Genomic DNA, 20098 nt, shown 5'->3' on the forward strand with positions numbered 1-20098 from the left:
TTAGAAATCTATTTAACAAAAGAAGTGCAAAAGTTGGGGTTCCTGGGTGGCTCAGTCATTAAGCGTCTGCTTTCGGCTCAAGTCATGATCCTAGGGTCCTGGGATCGAGTCCTGCATCGGGCTCCCTGCTCGGCGGGAAGCCTGCTTCTCCCTCTCCCACTCCCCCTGCTTGTGTTCCCGCTCTCGTTGTCTCTCTCTCTGTCAAAAAATAAATAAAATCTTTAAAAAAAAAAGAAGTGGGAAACTTATACTCTGGGAACTACAAAACATCATTTAAAGAAGTTAAAGATCTCAATGAAAGAAAAACATCTCATGTTCACGAATTTGGAAGACTTAATTTTGTTAAGATGGCAAGACTCCCAAAATTAATCTACAGATTCAACATAATCTCTATCAAAATCCCAGCAGCTTCTTTTCTAGAAATTGACAAGCTGACACTAAAATTCATATGGAGACTTAGGAACCCAGAATAGCCAAAAGAGTCTTGAAAACAAAGGATAAAGGTCTCAATTTTACACTTCTCAATTTCAGAAGTTACTGGTAAAACAATGGTAATCAAGATAGTGAGATACTAATATAAGGATAGGTCATTGTAATAGAATTGAGAGTCCATAAGCCCATGTCAATTGATTTTCCACAAGGGTACCAAATCAATGGAGGAAAAAAATAGTCTTTCAACAAATGGTGCTGGGAGAATTGCATGGCCACATGCAAAAGAATGAAGTTGGATCCTTACCTCACACTATATATATGTGAATTAATTCACAGTAATGGAAACATAACATTGCCTTTAACTAATGAGACTGGTTCATTTTGATAATGAGGCAGCTTTTGGCCTTCTGAAGAAAGTGTCAGATTTTGGCCCTCAAAAGGACTGGGAAAAAAGATCCCACACTTTCCCTGCTACCCTGTCTTAAACATGATATATAGAACATCCCACAACCCTCTCTGACCACCCTCTCTCAAGTACTAGAACATCAACCTTGCTGCTGAGACTGTGCTGTGAGCTCCAGGGTAAGCTAAGGTGGTCACCAACCTCCCTGGCTGAGCCAAAGTAATCAAAGCCTTCTTTTACTGATGGACCCCTCAACCACATTACATCCTCAAACCACAGGAGAGTTCAGAGGTGGGACAGTCCTGGCTTACTATTCTCCTTGCTTCCACTAAGTGTAAGACAACATGCTCTATGTAACCCTGGATTTTTTACACCAATTGTTCCAATCAACTATTATCCACGTCATCAACTCAATTATGACCGTAACTCCAAATTCATGGATAGAACTGGAACAACCCTATTCACAGTTAAAAAGACCCTATTGATCTTGAGGGGCTTGGGCCTTCAGAAGATACTAGGAACATACAATCAGCTGGTAGACAGATGTTATATCAATATGAGCAACCCACAGAGAAGTAGGCCCACTCCAATCTTCTGTCACTTCCCTAAACCTAAAGAGAACATCTCACCTCATCACTGAAAATGGGAGCATTTCTGCACCTGAATGAAGGCCCAAGGAGGGTAGGGAGGAGAGGGGGAGTCAGTGCAAGGCCTCTGACCTGCCAATTTTTACATTCCACATTGGGAGGTGATAGGAGACCATCAACCCTCGCTCTTCATGGCTGAATCCTGACTCATCATCTCATCAATTCATAATATAATCATGCCTGCAAGTAAGCACTGCTATCACCAGTCCATCAGTGTGGACCTGCACTGAACATTTGCTGAGGAGGTCGAAGTGAGAATGAAAATGCCCCTCCCAATAGCACTTTCTCTTAGAAAACAGAGCAAAACCCTTTCCCTAACCCTATTCTTTTTGAGACTACATAGTCCCCCACTTTCACATGAAATGTAGAAGAGGTTACCATAAATGTAAAGCTTAGAAAGGGTCCATTAGATGCAATTTCTTTATAGTTAGGCAATTTCAGCAACAAATCTAGGGACTGGTGACACAACGTTGACAAACCATGAAGCAAGCAAGGCTGACTCAAATCAGAAGGAAGCTTGTACAATGGTTACAACAAGTTCATTGTGAAGCATTAAGAAAAGAAAAGAATTGCTATGGGATGGGAAGTAGGGTTGAAGGAATGTCAGGGGGCTGAAAGAAAATTATCATAAACAATAGAGATCTTTATGTTTAGAGATCTAAAACTAACTTTGCTAGGCAAGCTTGGCTCAAATTAACTTTCCTGCTGGCAGAATTAGCATAGAAATGAAGAATTTTCAAACTAGAAATTCTTTTAGAAAAGACCCAGTCTAGAACATATCTATATAGCTTTTAAAGCCCCATTTACATCTGAAAAGACTTTTTTTTTTAGTTCAGAACCATTTTTTTAGAAGAAATATAACTTGGAGCTCAATAATTAACAATAAAGATCACTTACTGCATGCTTATTTTGAAGCAGGCTCTGAGTGCTTTGTGCATATCTCATTTGTCCTCACAACAGTCCAGGGAGGCAGAACTGTTATTGTTCCCTTTTTGCAGATGAAGAAACGGAGGTACACAAGGATGAAGTACTTGCCAGGGTCACACAGCTAGGCTGCTATAGAGCAGGACACAAGAAGAGCTTCCCTGCTGAAAACAGGGTAGAGGGCAGGGTTCAGAGTGAGGAAGCTGTCCGTATCCCTGCAGCTTATCCTTCTCCCCCCACAGCTCGCATGACCCTGTTTGAAGACCTCTCATAAGAAAACCAAGAGATGGAGGTCAAAAATGGCAGTGGCAGCTGGGTCCCGAGTTTTGGGCTGCTAGGTCGGTCCAGGGCACAGCTGAGGCCACCCGTGTTGGGTGGTAGCCATGGCGAGGAGGGGTCAGCTGGCAGGTGGAAGGCCCTCAGCTATTCTATAGCACTTGCCAGCATGGGGGTGAGTCTGCTGAACATCTTCCTGAAGTCATATCACAGAGAGCACAAGAGACCCCAGTGTGTCACCTACCCTGTCTGCACATGAGGGCCAAGCGCTTTCCCTGGGGAGATGGTACTCAGACTGGCTATGAAGAGATGAATAAAGAGAACACAGACCACTACCCAGTGGGGACCACAACACTGGTTTGGACCATCACTTTGCACACAGACCAGAAAAGTATATGGGACCTTAAGTTCAACTTTCTTACTTGTATCAAATGATGACCAGTATACTGATCTTCCATCCCTTTGCTTATGGCAGGAGATGGCTTAAATAAATAACCTAGATTGTTCCATGGGGGGGGGAAATAAAAGAAGGAAAGAAAACCAGAAGATAAACTGAATCACTAAAGGTCAAAGTAGGATAAAAATGTGACAAAGATAAATATTTTAATACATGGTTTTTTTTAAGGAAAGAAAGGGAAATCCTTAGGATCCAGAAACAAGCACAGAAATCAAAGCCCTATGAATAAATAGGAGCAGATGCCATGGGGACCCTGGGGATTCTCAACCAGAAGATGAGTCAGAGCTGGGGCTGGCCTTCTAATTTCCCTTCCTCCTTCTTAGAGATGACTTGGGGCTTAGATCAAGCAGGGGAGCTGGAAGGTTGCTCCCTGCATAAAGCTTGAAATCTAGAAGTGTTCTTTTCCATCAAAAAGGGATTCGAAAACTTCTTCCACCTTCCAAGGACACCCTGGAGAAGCTATGTGTCTGTCTGAGGACTTGTGTGGAAAAATTGAACACCCAGTCCTACTCCTTGAGAAGGTATAGGATCTGAATTTATTCTAAAGGCTGAAGGTATCCCAGTCAAGGGGCAAAAACTAGCCCCTGGGTGTTAATTCTCTACAGAGACAACAGAAACAATCACAAAAACTACTCTTCCACAATGTAGGGTTCATGAGAAACCCAAATTTTAATGTTAAGGAGTAGCTCAGAGTATGGTTGACCCTTGAATAACATGGGTTTGAACTTCACGGGTCCACTTAACGTGCATTTTTTGATAAATACAGTACTGTAAATGTATTTTCTCTTCCTTATGATGTTCTTTTTTTTTTTTTAACTCAAAACATTTAATTGGTTGATTTCCACAAACTATACATGAAGTTTCCAACCATCACAATTCGGTGAAGTACAAAATGTTACATTATGGGCTGCGGGAAAGGAAGGCACCTGGTCCACGGGTGGTGGGGGAGGTTTCGTTTTAAACCCAACTCCTCATTTCAATGTGCAAAGGACTTATTCTGATCGCCATTAAATTGTATTGAAAACAAAGTGGACTAAAAAGCAAATACTACTCTATGTTGGGGTGAAAATGGGAGGAAAGAATGAGTCCTTCAAAGCAAGAGTGGAGACAGTTGGGGGAAGGTTCTGTGGTTCACGCCATTCCATTATTACTTTTGATGGTGGAAGGAAGGTCCAGTTTTTCTTCTTTCTGCGCCTTTGGATTTGCCTGGAAGTTTCGCCAGCTGTCCATACGACCATCTCGACTTGCCTCAAAGTTTTTCTGCCACTCCCTTTCTCATTTGGCTTTTTCTCCAGCTTCTATCTCTTCTTCCTTTCATGCATCTCGTTGGCTTCTCCCTCTTTCCTTTTAATTTCCAGGTCAGCAAAGAGTTTTATGGTCTGTTCTTTTTTTTTTTTTTTTAAGATTTTATTCATTTATTTGAGACAGAGAGAGCGCATGAGCACAAGCTGGGGGAGGGGAGCGGGGGGGAACAGAGGGAGAGAGAGAAGCAGACTCCCAGCTGAGCAAGAAGCCTGATGGGGGTTCAATCCCAGGACCCTGGGATCATGACCTGAGCTGAAGGCAGGCAACCCTAGTCTGTTCTTACTTACTGCTTGTTTGAACAGCTCAGGATCATCCTTCCCCAAATTTGTAGGTTTTCCTTCCCCCTTAATTGCTTTTTTCACTCTCACAGTGTGTTCTATGTATTCTTTTCCTGCTTGAATGATATCCAGGGCCCTCTTCTTTTGTTCCTGATCCAGGAGCAACTTCTAAGCTTTGTCCACAGCTTCAAAAGCTTTTTGTGCTGTCAGCATCATCTTCATTTTGGTCAAAACTTTTTTATTCCTGCATCTGTCACTTCAGGATCCATCTGAAGAACCTCAAATGGGTTCAAAGTAAAGTCGGAGGAACCAGGACAGGTCAATCTTTCAGTCTGATTTTTGGATGTTAGAACTGAATCTCTCTTCTTTATTCGTTTCACCTTGTTGTAGAAGGTCATTAATGCTTCCTCGGTGCTCCCTCTGCCAGCCGGAGACCCACTCTTTCTCCTTCCTGATGATTTTCTTAATCACATTTTCTTTTCTCTAGCTTACTTTATTGTAAGAATACAGTATATAATACATAGAACATACAAAATACGTGTTAATTGACTGTTTTTGTTATCAGTAAAGGTTCCAGTCAACAGTAGGCATTAATAGTTAAGTTTGGGGGGAGTCAAAAGTTACACACAGATTTTCAACTGCACAGGAGGTCAGCATTCCTAACCCCTGCATTGTTCAAGGATCAACCATAGATCATAAAGAGATACAAATCACATAAGGAAATTAACTACTGAGAGAGAAAACCAGCAGATGCAGCCAGCCCATAAATCAGCATTGCAAGAATGGGAAATAATAGAGCTGGAAATGAAAGAACAAGCAGGTCAAAGTAATTTAAAAGATTTTTAAACTGGGACATCCAGGTGGCTCAGACGGTTAAATGTCTGACTCTTGATCTTGGCTCAGATCTCAATCTCAGGGTCATAAGTTCAAGCCCCACGTTGGGCTCCACGCTGGGCATGGCCTACTTAAAAAAAAAAAAAATTTTAAACTTAGGAACCATAATGAAAGAATAGAGTATTATAGGAAGAGGGACAGACAGATTTGATAAATAACAAAATTCAACTCTTGGAAACAAAAAACAAAGTCACTGCAATTAAGGACTCACTGGATAAGTTAAACAAAAGATTCAGCACAGCAGAGAAAAAAAACTAATGGACCCGAGCATAGATTTGCAGAAATTACTCAGATAGCATGGAGAAACAAGAAAACGGAAGAATTAACCAAGAAAGTTGGAAGATAGAATGAGATGCCCAGCATAATCTACTAGAACTTCCACAGGAGAGACTCACGAGTCAGTATTCACAAGGAAAATGATGGAGAATATTCCAGAATTGAAGACATGAATCTTCAATTGAAAATCCCACCAAGTTCTAAAGAGGGTAAGTAAAAATAATAGGTTTGTTAAATATGATTTCTATTTCTCTAAAGGTTTTTTGTGTTTAGGTCTTTCCTCCCAGTCCTTCTGCCTGGGTTTAATTTCCACTTAATCTACATGTTCAATTTGATAGAATGAAAGAACTAAATAAAAAGATAAGAATATAGATTAATAAAATAAAAATCAAATAATATATAAAGGAGGAAATAACAGCAATAAATGATAAAATTAATGAAATATTTCTATGTTTTAAGAGTTCACTTCCTGGGTGCTGTGGCTATAGAACTAGTTACTGCTTGTTTCTGTGACACACAGGCTACTTTCCCAGGTGCAGATCAGAAATCCGCTTCTGGGGTCGTTTCATTCTCAGTGCACTGTCTACGCAGTCAGTAAAGCCTGCCAAGGGAGATAGATCAGCACAGGGAGGGAGCCTGGGGGAAGAAGAAGGAGACCAGCAAATGCCAGAAACCTGATACCAAACCAAAGGAACACAGACTAAGAGTGACACCCAGTGGCCAGACCACCTGCATAGCACACAGGATGATTCCCAGGACTCCACACCCTGGCCGCGACTTTGTAGCCAGGTGGTTTGTGGGCTTTTTCCGTCATTGCAGTGTTTTGGGGAGGTCTGTGATCTAGAGTGTATTTGGGTGGGGGCAATGAGCCAGTTCCTCTCTCCCCTCATTCTTCCACCTCTCCCCGTCTCCTGGTTCACTCTCCCCTTCCCTACGCAATGTGCAGTCTCTGGTGATGGGGTCCCACAGGTGACCAGGTGGAGAGGCCACAGAAGACATTGCAGAAATAAGGAGAAGTTCTCATGCCACCACCGCGATACAAGGGGTGGTGTTCTTCATGGCGAGAGTGTATCCCCTACAACTAAGCCAGCTAAAATGTGATAAATTAATTTAGTGATACTGACTTACTGAAATTCAGGGAGGGGATAGAGGATATTGGAGGGCCAGGGTAGACAATCCATTTCATCACAAAAAGGCCCTGATGAAATTAGACCTGGTTAGATCCACCGCATTTCTGCAAAGGGAGCTGCGGGTATGCTTCTAATCTCTCTAGCAACAGCCAGTTTGGAGATTATGCTAAGGAAATGCTGGCTGAGATGCAGAAGCCCATAAGAAAATTACAAAATCTGACACCTGTCCCACCATCTAATTAAAATGGTCTCTCGGGGGCGCCTGGGTGGCTCAGTTGGTTAGGCGGCTGCCTTCAGCTCAGGTCATGGTCCCAGGGTCCTGGGATCGGGCCCTGCATCAGGCTCCCTGCTTGGCGGGAAGTCTGCTCCCTCTCCCATTCCCCCTGCTTGTGTTCCCTCTCTCGCTGTGTCTCTCTCTGTCAAATAAATAAATAAATCTTTAAAAAAATAAAATAAAATAAAATGGTCTCTCAAAAGTTACCACCAATAATAACCACAAAATAAGAATTAGCACATATTGATCATACACACTGTGCCAGGCACCATCCTAAGTGTCTCACATGCATTAGCTCATTAAAGTTCATGACAATCCTATTAGGCAAGTACTAATATTATACACATTTTACAGATGAGAAAACTGAGGCATAGGCAGAGAGATTAACGTGTCCTAAGTTATACAGCTGGCGAACTGATGGAAACACATGATGTTCTCACATGGCCCCCAAATACCTTTGAGGCAGTCTGAACCTCAGAGGATACAGATGATCCTAGGTGAAAATATGAGGGAGGGCATAAAAAGTAGTGGGAAAGAAATGGATGAAGACTTGGCAGTCAAATGTGCAATGTATGTTTGGCAGATAATACAGAGTCCACATGAACTATGGCCAAAAAAAAAATTACATGAGATGGCGCATTATGAGTCATGATGATAGGGGGTGGAAGATGGCAGGCAGATTGTGCTTCATTTTGTATGTCAGTCTGAAGAGATTTAAATTAACCTTGTAGGCAGTGGTGAGTGATGGAAGATTTATAAACAAGTAAATGTCATAGCCAAAATTAATGTCCTTACAACAATGTATTTGGTTGTGGTGTCTAGACCATATGCAGATGAAGTATGAGTTTGAGCATGGGTCATATTCTTCACAAATTGGGTCTGTCTCAATAAAGGTACTGTGTACATGAGAAAAAAAAAAAGATCTATTCTGTGGTGATAGGATATAGTGTTCTCTAAATATTGATTATGTCAAGATGATTGTTTTCAGATGACCTTTCCTTTTACCGACTTTTGTGTTCTTTCAATCATGTGTGATTTTTTTGTTCTTTTCATTACTGAGGGTGTTAAGACCCCCAACTGTTATTGTAGAATTTCTATTTCTCCCTTTAATTCTTTCAGTTGCTTCTTTGTATACTTTAAGGATCTATTATTGAGCCCACACATTAATGATTGCATCTTTTTGTGTACTATAGCCACTCCAGCCTTCCTGTGCTTACAGGTTACATGATATCTTTTCCAATCCATTTGCTTTTAATCTCTCCTTGTGTTTAAAGTGTATATATCATGAATAGCATTCATTAGGTCTCACCTTTTTTCAGTCAGCTCTGAGAATCACTCCTTATCAATTAGTGTTGTTTTATAGTCCTCTGGCCCCCATGGTTTGTAATGGGAAATCAGATGTCTTTGGAATTGATATTTTGTAAAGAAAAAATATTCATGACACTTGTTAAAGATGATAAGAGAGTCTGTTCAAGAAGGGACTATTACAATAGGGTTTTGCGGTAGGGGAGAGAGATTAGGCTCAACTCCAAATACAATGAAGAAAAGTGAAAATTTATAGCCAAGTAATAGGATAGGGGGAAGTAAATGGAAAATTACTGACACAAAACATCAGGAATAGGAGGATTCTTGCTGGGCTTGCTCAACAGAATTCTTGCTGAAGGCAAGCCAGGATGATAAGATATTGAGGGTAGATGAGGAATTTTATCAGACATCGAGGGTGATCAGATACTAAGTAAGGAATTTTCGCTAAACTGACTCAGCAGGATTCTTCCTAACCCTGAACTAGGTGGATCAAGGACAGAGCCTAAGGTTGGGACCTAATCAGAAAAAAGACTCAGAGGAACTTGATTCAAGTTTGGTCAAAGTAGAAAGTCTGTCATATTCCACTGTATGTCATGTGTCTTTTCCCCTAGCTCTTTCAGTATTTTCTCTTTACCTTTGGTTTTCAACACTTTGACTATGATGTGACTAGATATACTTTTCTTCTAATTTATCTTACGGAGCTTCTTGAATTTGTACCTTTGAGAAGATATCTGCCCCATTCTATCTCTCCTCTTATTTGAGGAGTCCAATTATGTGGCGAGTCTATAATGTTAGAACTTTTGATATTGTCTCCCATGTCCCTGAGGCTCTGTTGATTTTTTTAAACTTTTTTGGAACAGTTTTAGGTTTACAACAAAATTGAGAAGATGATACAGAGATTTCCTATATACCTACTACCCACCCCCACATGCACGGCCTCCCCCGTTAACATGACTCACTAGAATGGTACAATATTTACCAAGGATGAACCCACATTGACACAGCATAATCACCCTAAGTCTATAGTTTTAGGATTCATTCTTGGTGTTGGATATGCTATGGCTTTAGACGATGTATAATGACATAGAGCCATCATTATAATATCATAGAGAATATTTTCACTGCTTTAAAAATCCTCTGTGCTCTGCTTATTCATCACAACTCCCCTCCCCTATAACCACAGATCTTGTCACTGTCTCCATAGTTTTGTCTTTTCCAGAGTGTCATATAGCTGGAATCGTACAGTACATAGCCTTTCCAGAGTGGCTTCTTTCATTTAGTAATATGCATTTAAGTTTCCTCCATGTCTTTCTATGGCTTGATAACTTGTTTCTTTTTAGCACTGAATAATATTCTCCCTGCTCTGCGGGAAGCCTGCTTCTCCCACTCCCCCTGCTTGTGTTCCCTCTCTCACTGTCTCTCTCTGTCAAATAAATAAATAAAATCTTTAAAAAAAGAAAGAAAGAAAGAAACCACCAAACTGTATTCCAAAGCATCTGTACCATTTGCATTTCCACTAACAATGAATGAGAATTTCTGTTGCTCCACATCCTTATCAGCATTTGGTGGTGTTAGTGTTCTAGATTTTGGTCATTCTAATAGGTATGTAGTGGTATTAATTTGCATTTCCCTTATGACAAAGGATGAGGAACATCTTTTCATATGCTTATTTCCTTCTGCGTATCTTCTTTGGTGAGGTGTTTGTTAAGGTCTTTGGCCTATTCTTTAATTGGGCTGTTTTCTTATTGTTGAGTTTTAATAGTTCTTTGCATATTTTAGACACCAGTCCTTTATCAGGTATATTCTTTGCAAATGTTTTCTCCCAGTCTGTGGCTTGTCTTCTCATTCTCTTGACATTGTCTTTCCCAGAAGCAGTTGTTTTGTTTTGTTTTATTTTTAATTTTAATGAAGTCCAGTTTATCAATTATTTCTTCCATGGATCATGTCTTTGGTGTCATATCTAAAAAGGCATCACTATACCCAAGGTCATCTAGGTTTTTTCCTATGTTATTGTCTAGGAGTTTTATAGTTTCATAGTTTACATTTAGGTCTGTGATCCATTTTGATTAATTATTGGGGAAGGGTGTAAGGTCTGTGTCTAGACCAGACACAGGTCTAGATGTCCAGTTATTCCAGCACCCCGTTTCTTGAGAAGACTATCTCTGCTCCATTCTTTTGCCTTTGCCCCTTTGTCAAAGATCAGTTGACTATACTTATAGGAGTCTATTTCCTGGGCTCTCTATTCTGTTCCATTAATCTATTTGTCTGTCTTTTGCCAAAACCACACTGTCTTGATTACTGCAGCTTTATAGTAAGTCTTGTAGTCAGGTGGCATCAGTCCTCCAATTTTGTTCTTCTCTTTCAATATGGTGTTGGCTATTCTGAGTCATTTGCCTTTCCATATAAATTTTAGAATCATTTTGTCAATATCCATAAAATAACTTGCTGGGATTTTGATGGAGATTGCATTGAATCTATAGATCAAGCTGGGAAGAACAGACGGCTTAACAATATTGAGTCTTCCTCTTATTCATGAACATGGAATATTATCTCCATTTATGTAGTTCTTCTTTGATCTCATTTATCAGAGTTTTATAGATTTCCTCCTAAAGAACTTGTACATATTTTGTTAAAAGTATTTCCTTTTGGTGGGTGCTAATGTAAATGGTATTGTGTTTTTAATTTCAAATTCCACTGGTTCATTGTTAGTATTTAGAAAAGCAATTGATTTTTATGTTAACTTTGTATCTTGAAATCTTGCTATAATCACATATATTATACAGATGATCAATGACAGTTTTAAGTCTTGCTTCCCAACCTGTATACCTTTGGTTTCCTTTTCTTGCCTTACTAATTAGCAAGGACTTCCAGCACAATGTTGAAACGGAATTGTGAGTAGGGACATGCTTGCCTTGTATCTGATCTTAGAGGCAAAGTCTTGAGTTTCTCACAATTAAGTATGATGCTAGCTGTAGGTTTTTTGTAGATCGTTTTTATCAAGTTGAGACAGTTCCCCTCTATTCCTAGCTTACTAAGAGTTTTTATCATGAATGAGTGTTAAATTTTATTAAATGCTTTTTCTGCATCTATTCACATGATTATGTGATTTTTCTATGGGATAGATTACATTAATTGATTTTGAATGTTAAACCTACTTGCATATCTGGGATAAATCCCAGTTGTCATGGTATATAAGTCTTTTTATACTTTTTTGGATTCAATTTGCTAATATTTTGTTGAGGACTTTTGCATCTATGCTCGTGAAAGATATTGGTCTGTCGTTTTCTCTTCTTGTAATGTTTTTGTCTGGTTTGGGTATTAAGGTAAAGCTGGTCTCATAGGATGAATTAGGAAGTATTTCCTCTGCTTCTAACCTCTAAAAGAGATTTTTAGAGCTTTGGTATAATTTCTAACTTAAACATCTGGTAGAATTCACCCATGAACCCATCTGGGTCTGGTTCTTTCTGTTTTGGAAGATTCTTAATTATTGACTCAATTTCTTTAATAGATATGGGCCCATTCAAATCATCTATTTCTTCTTGTGTGACTTTGGTCAGATTGTTCATTTTAAGGAATTAGTCCATTTTGTCTACATTATCAGATTTGTGGGCATAGAGTTGTTCATAGTATTCCTTTATTATCCTTTAATTTCCATGGGATCTGTAATAATGACCCCTTTTCATTTCTGATATTAGTGATTTGTGTCCTCCCTCTTTTTTTCATCTATTTTACTTTTTATCTTTTTATTGATCTTTTCAAAGACCCAGTTTTTGGTTTCATTAATTTTTCTCTATTGATTTCCTGTTTTCAATTTCATTGGTCTCTGTTCTAATTATTATCATTTCTATTCTTCTACTTACTTTGGATTTCATTTGCTCTTCTTTTTCTAGTTTCCTAAGGTGGAAATTTAGATTATCAATTTTAGGTCTTTCCTTTTTTTTAATATATTCAGTGTTATAAATTTCTCTCTAAGTACTGCTTTCACTGCATCCCACAAACTTTGATAAGTTATTATTTCAATTTCATTGAGTTCAAAATATTTTTTAAATTTCTCTTGAGATTTCTTCTAGAATCCATGTGTTATTTAAAAATGTATTGTTTAATCTCCACATATTTTGGGATTTTCCAGTTATCTTTCTATTATTGATTTCTAGCTTAATTCCATGGTAGTGTGATAGCAAAAATTGTTTTATTCTATTCTTTTAAATTTGTTAAGGTGTGTTTTAAAATTTTAAAAAGTATACCTAATATTAAATGTAATCATTAAAAAATAGTCAAACCAAAAGAAGGCAGGAAAAGAGGAAAAAGGAACAAAGAACAAATGGAATAAAAAATAATAATAATTGGGGTCTCTGGGTGGCTCATTCAGTTAAGCATCAACTCTTGATTTCCGCTCAGGTCATGATCTCAGGGTCTTGAGATCAAACCCCAAGTTGGGCTCTGAGCTGAGTGTGGAGCCTGCTTAAGATTTTCTCTCTCCCTCTGCCCCTCCCTCAAATGCTTGCGGGTGTGTACATGTGCTCTCTCTCTCTCTCTAAATATTAATAATAATAATAACAAGATGGTAAATTTAGACCCAACCAAATAATAATTACATTAAATAAAAATGGCCTAAACTCTCCATTTAAAATTCAGAGATTGCCAGATTGGATAAAGGGAATGAAATATATAAATATAAAGACATAACTAGGTTAAAAGTAAAAGGATAAAAATAGAAATGCCATTCAAGGGTGCCTGGGTGGCTCAGTTGGTTAAGCGACTGCCTTCGGCTCAGGTCATGATCCTGGAGTCCAGGGATGGAGTCCCGCATCAGGCTCCCTGCTCAGCAGGGAGTCTGCTTCTCCCTCTGACCCTCCTCCCTCTCATGCTCTCTCTCTATCATTCTCTCTCTCTCTCTCAATAAATAAATAAAAATCTTTAAAAAAAAAAAGAGAAATGCCATTCAAGTACCGATCAAAGGAAATGCCTCATATCAATTAAAGTGAATTTCAAAACAAGGAACATGACCAAGGATAAATAGGGACATTAATAAAGGGGCTAATTTGTTAAAAAGATATAACAATCTTAAAAGTTGGGGCACTTGGGTGGCTCAGTCGATTAAGCATCTGACTCTTGATTGCAGCTCAGGTCTTGATCTCAGGGGCATGAGTGAGCTCAGGCCCCACATTGGGCTCCATGCTGGGTGTGAGGCCTGCTTTAAAAAAAAAAAAGTGTATGTACTGGGGCACCTGGCTGGCTCAATCAGTGGGGCATGCGATCTCCAGGTTGTGAGTTTGAGCCCCAGGTTGGATGTAGAGATTACTTAAAAATAAATTCTTAAAAAAAAAAAAAATGCATGTACCTAACAACACAGTTTAAAATGCATGAAGCAATAAGTAACAAAACTGAAATAACTAATAAAATCTACTATTTTTGCAGGATATTGCAACACTTCTCTCACAGGAATTAATAGAACATGTAGACCAAAAAAAAAAAAAAAACCCCAACCACCACCACCACAAAAAATCAGTTAGGATACAGAAGACTTGAATACTTTCAATCAACTTGACCCAATTGACATTTATATAACAATGCTCCCCAAAAAACATCAGAATAGACAGTCTTTTCAAGCACATATGAAACATTCACCAAGAAGAACATATTCTGAGACAAAAAACAAATGTCAAGAAATTCAAAAAATTGAAATCATCCACGAATGTTCTCTGAACACAAAGGAATTGAATTAGAAATCAATAAAAGAGAAATATCTGGAAAATCCCCAGATATGTGCAAATTAAACAAAACACTCTTAAATAACTCAAGGGATGAGGGAGAAATCACAAGGGAAATTAAAAAATAGTTTGAATGCAATGAAATCAACCTATCAAGATTTGGGGGATGCAGCAAAAGCAGTGCTTAAAGGGAGCTTTAAAACATCACATGCTTATATGCGCAAAGAAGACAGTCTCAAATCAGTTGTCTAAGCAGAACCAACGAAACAAGCAAGGGGAAGGAGGAAAGAAAATAGTAAAGGAAGAGCAGAAATCAAGTAGAAACTGAACACATAGACATTTAATTTAAATTTATTGTGATTTGACAATAAGTCAAATCATTATGCTGTATGCCTTAATCTTCTACAGTGCTGTGTGTCAACTTCATCTCAATAAAACTGGAAAAAAATGAAGAATATGAAACTAAACAGCTGTTTCTTTGGGAAAAAAAAATAGTAAAAGCCAACAGACAGAGGACAGACTGCTTCCGGGGACTCAGAAACAACCCCCTGTGTCTGCACCATCCTTCCAAGGGACATGAGTCTTAACAGGCTGGTGGGGGCACCTTTCTAACAGTGCCCCTTCTCCAACCTCCTAGCAGACAAGGGAGGGACCTAGAGCGGACTCAATGCACAATGCCCCCTTTGAGATCCAGCTGCAGCAGGAAGCCCAGGGAGGAGGGGAGGGGCAGCCCAGCCCTCAGGACCCAGAGTCCTTACACTGTCAGGCCTCTGACTGGGGAGCAGCGCTCCTCCCTGCCTCTCTGCAGATTGCTTCAGGCCTATCAGGCTCTGGCGCATTCCTCACATTCTAGGACTGAGATACACAGTTAGGTTCCTGTGGGGGAGGTCAGGGTGGGGGAGGAGGGCAGAGAGCATCCCAGGAATCAAAGCTGCTGTTCTTGTTTTCCCCTGACTGCCTTGGCCCACACTGCCTTGCCTGCCAGTGAGAAAGCCATCCCCACCCAGCCTCTCTCTGCAAGCACCTCCCGCGGCTCTCTGGGTGAAGCTGGAGCTGTGGGCGCAGCATCTCGCCTGGGTCCCAGCAGCACCGGTGAGCCAAGTCCTCACTGGTGAGTGTGCAGGGCCCCAGCCCCTGCTCCTAAAGCTTTGGTCAGAAGGAATGTGGGAAATCGCCTGATGGAGCCCAGCACCTTACAGATGAGAGAGGATGGAGGACCAAGTCTGGTAAGAGTATGCACAAAATCTAGTTACACAAAACAAACCTCATTCGCCTTGTGGATAAGTCAGCAGAGCAGAGGAATGCAGTTCACATAGTGCGCTGAACTTCAAAAGCCTCCCCTGAGATCCCACAAATGAAGTGGAAAAACGATGGGGTGAATCCAAATATGGTTAGACAGGTTGATGACTAATTTAAAGACCACTAATAAATTACTTAATGCTTCCTTGGATGCTGTTTTCTTTCTTTTTTTATTGACGTGTAGTTGACATACAATGTTATGTTCGTTTCAAGTATACAACCGAAGGATTCAACAATTTTATACATTATGCAGTGCTCACCAGGGTAAGTAGTTACCATCTGTCACCATACAAGGTTATTACAATATTACTGACTATATTTCCTATGCTGTACTTTTCATCCCTGTGACTTCTCTATTTTACAACTGGAAGTTTATACCTCTTAATCCCCTTCATCTATTTTGCCCATCCCCCACTCCCTCCCCTCTGGCAACCACCAGTTTGTTCTCTGTATTTATGAGACTGTTTCTATTGTGTGTGTATATATGTGTGTTCATTTGTTTTATTTTTTAGATTCCACATATCAGTGAAATCATATGGCATTTGTCTTTCTCTGTCTGACTTATTTCACTTAGCATGACACTCTCTAAGTTCATCCATGTTGTCAGGAATGACAAGATTTCATTCCTTCTATGGCTGAGTAATATTCCATTGTATATATACCACTTCTTTATCCGTTTATCTATCGGTGGACACAGGCTGCTTCCATATCTTGGCTATTGTAAATAATGCTGCAATAAACATAGGGCTGCATATCTTTTTAAATTAATGTTTTGTTTTCATTTTCTTTGGGTAAATACCCAGCAGTGGAATTTCTAGACCATATAGTATTTCTAGTTTTAATATTGTGAAGAACCTCCACAGTTTCCCACAGTGGCTGCACCAATTTACATTCCCACCAACCATGCATGAGGATTCCCTTTTCTCCACATCTTGGATGCTATTTTCTTAGCAGGTTCTTAGTCCAATTCTTATTCCATTCCAGGCCAAAATTTAATAAAGTTTTGGAGGAAGGCATAAATTCACTCTTTTAAACAATACTGAATGAGCACCTACTCTGTACTGGGTATTAGTGACACTGTTGAGTGAAAACAGAGCCCCTGCCTTCGCAGAGCCCATAATCCATTGGAGACCTAAAGGTCAATCAAAGTGTCACATAAATAATTATACAATAAGGGCTATAACGAGAAGGAAAGTAAGCACAGTAAGAGCATATAAAAGAGGAGGGCATCTAGGCAGGGAAATCAAGGAAGATTTCCCTACAGAAGTGACTCTTCAGCTAACATCTGAAAAATAAGTAAGAGTTACAAAGATGGGAGAGACAGGTGCCTGGGTGGCTCTGTTGGTTAAGCAACTGCCTTTGGCTCAGGTCATGCTCCCAAGGTCCTGGGATAGAGTCGCACGTCCATCGGGCTCTCTGCTCAGTGGAGAGCCTGCTAGGCTGCTTCTCCCTCTCCCTCTGCCCTTCCCCCTCACTTGTGCATGTGCGCTGTCTCTCTCTCTATTAAAATAAATAAAATCTTTAAAAAAAATGAGAAGGAAAAGAATTCCAGAGGGACCAGCATGTCCCTCAGAGGTCCTGTGCCAGGAGGGAAATGACGAGTGTGAGGGAATGAAATGCCACTGAGCAGAGTGTGCAGGGAGCCATGAGGAGCTGCATTAACCTGCTAGAATGTAAGCTCCATGAAGGCAGAGAATTTTTATTATTTTGCTCACAGCTCTGTCCCCCAGCACCCACAACTGTGTGCCTTCCACACAGTAGATACTGATAGATATTGAATGAATGAGTGAAGAGAAAGCTGGCAGAGTACTAGAGTTAGAGGGGACAGGAACAATAGAAATGGTATAGGATTTTAGGCAAAGGGACATTGTGAACAGATTTCTCAGTTTCATAGCTTCTCGTTTCTTTAGAGATTTTATTATGAATGGATGTTGAATTTTGCTAAAATACATTATCTGCATCATTGAAATAGTTATTTTTCTTTTCTTATCTGCTGATACGGTAAATTACATTGATCGATTTTCAGATGTTGAACCAACCTTGTGTTACAGAACCTGGACTGGATCGCCCAATGGAAGAATCAAGCGGCACCTGGAGATCTTGGAGGGCAGGAGGTTTATTTAATACCAGTGCGCTCAGAGGAGAGTGGTGTCCAAAGGTCTGAGCCCCGAGCACAAAGGGGGCAATTTATACACTTCTACTTCCGCATACTTGGTACTTTTGGCGCGTGCGCAAAGCGGGGCAGGGAGAAGGACCCGGACTGGTGCTCGCGGGAAGCAGAGCAGGGAGAAGAACCTGGAAGAGCCCCGAGCAAGGACTGGGACTCTCTCGCTGGCTTGGTTGGCCATCTTAGGACACAGATTTTCCTTATCACTTGCATCCCCCACTTGTTCATTATGTGTTACCTTTTAATATGTTGCTGGATTTGACTTGCTAACATGTTGCCAAGGACTTTTGCATCTCTGTCCATGAGGTATATTTGGGCTTTAGATTTCTTTTCATGTAATGTCTTTGTCTGATTTTGGTATCAGTTAATATTGGCCTCATAAAATAAATTGGAAAATGTTCTACCCTGTTCCGTTTTTTGGAAAAATTTCTCTAGAACTGGTATTATTTCTTCCTTTAATGTTTGGCAAAATTCACCACCAAACTTATATGGGCTAGGAGTTTTCTTTTTCAGAAAGTTTGTAGCTACAAATTTAGGTTTTTTTTAATACGTATAGCACTACTCAGCCTATATTTCTTCTTTTTTTTTAGGATAAATTTATTTATTTACTTATTTGAGAGAGAAAAAGAGAGTGTGTATGTGCACGCAAGTTGGGGAGGGACTGGGGGAGAGAGAGAATCCTCAAGCAGACTCCCCGCTGAACACGGAGCCTGATGCAGGGCTGGATCCCAGGACCCTGAGACCATGACCTGAGCTGAAATCAAAAGTCAGCCAATTAACTGACTGTACCACTCATGCACCCCGATTTATTTCCTCTTGAGTAGGCTTTGGAAATTTCAGTCTTTCGGGCAATTTTTCCACTTCATGTCAGTTCTCAAGTTTATTAATATGAAGTTGTTCATAATATTCCATCACTAACCTTTTAATTGCTGTAGATCTATAAAATCTTTTCTTTCATTTCTGATATTGATAATTGGTATCTTTTCTCTTCTTTTTCCTTGATTAGACTGACTAGAAATTTATAAATTATGGTTCCACTGACTTTTCTCTATTGTTTTTCTGTTTTCTACTTCATTGATTTCTGGTCTCTATTTCCTTACTTTGGCTTCCTTTGTGTTTAACCTGCTTTCCTTTTATAATTTCTTTAGGTAGTAGCTAAGATCATTGTCATGAGACTTTTCTTCTTCATAAGTAATTAATTCTATACATTTTCCCCTGAACATTTCTTTAGCTACATCACATTTTTTTTATATGTTGCGTTTCCATTTGTTTCACTTAAAAGACGTTAGAATTTCCTTCATGATTCCTTCTTTGACCCATGGGTTATTTAGAAGTGAACTTTTTTATTTATAATTATTTAGAGCTTTTTGCTATAACTCTCTCTTATTCACATCTAGTTTAATCCTCAAAGAACATGTTTTATATTATTTAAATTCTTATAAATTTGTAGAGATTAGTTTTGTGGCCCAGAATATGAATTACCTTGGTGAATGTTCCCATGCATATCTGAAAAGAATGCTTATTTTGCTATTTTTTTATTTTGCCATCAGGTTCTATACATGTCAATTAAGTCATGTTGGCAGATAGTGTCTTTCAGGTCATCAACCACAAGTTGGTTGATCGTGTCCTCAGTGTCCTTCAGTTCCTCTGGTATCTTTCAGGTCTTCTTCAGGAGTCACATAATCACAAATATGTATGAACTTAATAATAGAATTGGAGAATACATGAAGCAAAATGATGTAACTAAAAAAGGAAAAAGACTTATCCATAATTATATTTGGAGGCATCAACACTATTGTAAATGAAGAGAAGTTGCCAGAGAAAAGAGTAGAAGAAATGGAAATTTGACTCCTATTTCTACACCATCATTAGCACATCATCATTATCAAACATTTATTGCCTCCCTAGTATATACTTGACCACAAGGGGTTGCAGACTTCTTTGTTTATAAGGGCCAAGCAGGTGAGTAAGTAAGTGGAGTTGGCTGGCAGACACCCAGCTTTAGAGGGGGGTCAGGGAAAAAATAGGAAGAGGTACAGACTTGATGCACAGGAGAAGACATGCCCAGTCTAAGGGGAAGGCCCTGTTCAGCTGTTAAAGAATGAGAAACATGATGTAAAATATGACCAGAACTTGTTTTCGCAATGAAACCAGAAATCCACATCTTCAAGTGAAATATCCCCCATTTCTTAATGTTGGAAAGATAAATCAAAATAGTATTTGAAACATTGTGTGGGCCAATACTTTAAACAAACTTGTCTGTAGGCTAAATCCAGCCTAAAGCCTTCTACCTTGCAACCTCAGGTATAAATGCTAATTA

At 39.5% G+C, this 20098-nt stretch overlaps 1 long non-coding RNA gene across 1 annotated transcript in view; it reads left to right on the forward strand.

Moving 5' to 3' along the window:
* The window catches only part of LOC118006724, a 29860-nt gene extending 11567 nt beyond the window's left edge, over nt 1-18293 (forward strand). The window contains exons 3-4 of the long non-coding RNA XR_004678169.1: nt 15298-15538; nt 17663-18293. This is a non-coding gene — a long non-coding RNA (uncharacterized LOC118006724). The remainder of the gene's footprint in view (nt 1-15297; nt 15539-17662) is intronic.
* The last annotated feature ends 1805 nt before the right edge of the window (nt 18294-20098 follow it).

This window comes from Mirounga leonina, unplaced genomic scaffold (assembly GCF_011800145.1).
Source record: "Mirounga leonina isolate KUSES-001 unplaced genomic scaffold, KU_Mleo_1.0 Mir_99, whole genome shotgun sequence".
In the NCBI taxonomy this organism is placed as follows: Eukaryota; Metazoa; Chordata; class Mammalia; order Carnivora; family Phocidae; genus Mirounga; species Mirounga leonina.